Here is a 1,196-nt window from a genome sequence, read left to right on the forward strand (position 1 = left end):
AGGGTTTTACCTCCATCGAGAGGGCCCGAACCTGGGTAAAACTTCGTGTCCCCTGCCTCCTGTTACCATCCGGCCTAGACGCACAGTTCGGGACCCCCTACCCGAGATCCGCCGGTTTTGACACCAATAGTGGGTGAACAAATTACTGTTGGGCAATTGATAGAACTTCAAATAATCATGACAATATCCAGGCAATGATAATTATATAGGCATCACGTCCAAGATTAGTAGACCGACTCCTGCCTGCATCTACTACTATTACTCCACACATCGACCGCTATCCAGCATGCATCTAGTGTATTAAGTTCATGGAGAAACGGAGTAATGAAATAAGAACGATGACATGATGTAGACAAGATCTATCTATATAGAGATAGACCCCATCGTTTTATCCTTAGTAGCAATGATACATACGTGTCGGTTCCCCTTCTGTCACTGGGATCAAGCACCGTAAGATCGAACACACTACAAAGCACCTCTTCCAATTGCAAGATAAATAGATCAAGTTGGCCAAACAAAACCCAAATATCGGAGAAGAAATACGAGGCTATAAGCAATCATGCATATAAGAGATCAAAGAAACTCAAATAACTTTCATGGATATAAAAAGATAGATCTGAACATATACTCAAAGTTCATCGATCCCAACAAACACACCGCACAAGAGTTACATCATATGGATCTCCAAGAGACCATTGTATTGAGAATTCAGCGAGAGAGAGGAAGCCATCTAGCTACTAACTACAGACCCGAAGTTCTACAAACAACTACTCACGCATCATCGGAGAGGCACCAATGGAGGTAGTGAACCCCATCCGAGATGGTGTCTAGATTGGATCTGGTGGTTCTAGACTCTGCGGCGGCTGGATGAATATTTCGTCGACTCCCTAGGGCTTTGGGAATATTGGGTTATTTATAGTGCAAAGAGGTGGTTCGGGGGGCACCCGAGGTGGGCACAACCCACCAGGGCGCCCCTGGGCCTCCTGGCGCGCCTTGGTGGGTTGTGCTCTCCTCGGAGCACCCCCAGGCGCAGCCAGGGCCCATTATGTTTCTTCTGGTCCAAAAAAATCTCCGTAAAGTTTCGTTGCATTTGGACTCCGTTTGATATTGATTTCCTACGATGTAAAAACATGCAGAAAACAACAACTGGCACTTGGCACTATGTCAATAGGTTGGTACCAAAAAATGATATAAAA

Source organism: Triticum urartu, chromosome 7 (assembly GCF_003073215.2).
Source record: "Triticum urartu cultivar G1812 chromosome 7, Tu2.1, whole genome shotgun sequence".
In the NCBI taxonomy this organism is placed as follows: Eukaryota; Viridiplantae; Streptophyta; class Magnoliopsida; order Poales; family Poaceae; genus Triticum; species Triticum urartu.